Source organism: Camelina sativa, unplaced genomic scaffold (assembly GCF_000633955.1).
Source record: "Camelina sativa cultivar DH55 unplaced genomic scaffold, Cs unpScaffold09605, whole genome shotgun sequence".
Lineage (NCBI taxonomy): Eukaryota > Viridiplantae > Streptophyta > Magnoliopsida > Brassicales > Brassicaceae > Camelina > Camelina sativa.
In genome coordinates, this window is record NW_010930664.1 from 1 (window position 1) to 404 (window position 404).

At 37.1% G+C, this 404-nt stretch overlaps 1 long non-coding RNA gene across 1 annotated transcript; it reads right to left on the reverse strand.

The window, feature by feature from the left end:
* Position 1: 1 nt before the first annotated feature.
* Positions 2 to 396, reverse strand: LOC104775170. Its single transcript, XR_765736.2, has 2 exons — positions 268 to 396; positions 2 to 133 (listed from the first exon to the last, which is right to left on the reverse strand). It is a non-coding gene; the product is annotated as an uncharacterized LOC104775170 (long non-coding RNA).
* Between the last annotated feature and the right edge of the window lie 8 nt (positions 397 to 404).

The following is a 404-nucleotide window of genomic DNA, read 5'->3' on the forward strand; positions in this document are numbered from 1 at the left end:
GTAAAAACAAAACAAAACCATATGATAATAAATTTCGCTATGAGTGCAAAGACACAAAAAGGAACAACCACACCTCCTTTTAACTCACCAGCCTCTCTCTTTTCATCTAAATCCTCCAGCAAAGAACTGAGTCCTGCTCGGATTTTAATTTTCTTAAGAAATTCTTACTTTTATTACAAAATGGTATCAAAATGTGTTTCCAGGCTGCTCGGATTTGGTCTTTGAATCCTCAGTTAAGAAAAGGAAAAAGAATGAAAGTTCTCTCACCTCTCCACTGTTCCTGGAACAATCGCCATTCCCATAAACTGTAAACTCTACTGACGCGGTGTAAGCACTGCAAAAACAAAAGAAACCAAACGATCCACATAAGTGAAAACAGCATCAAATAACCAATAACTCCCAAG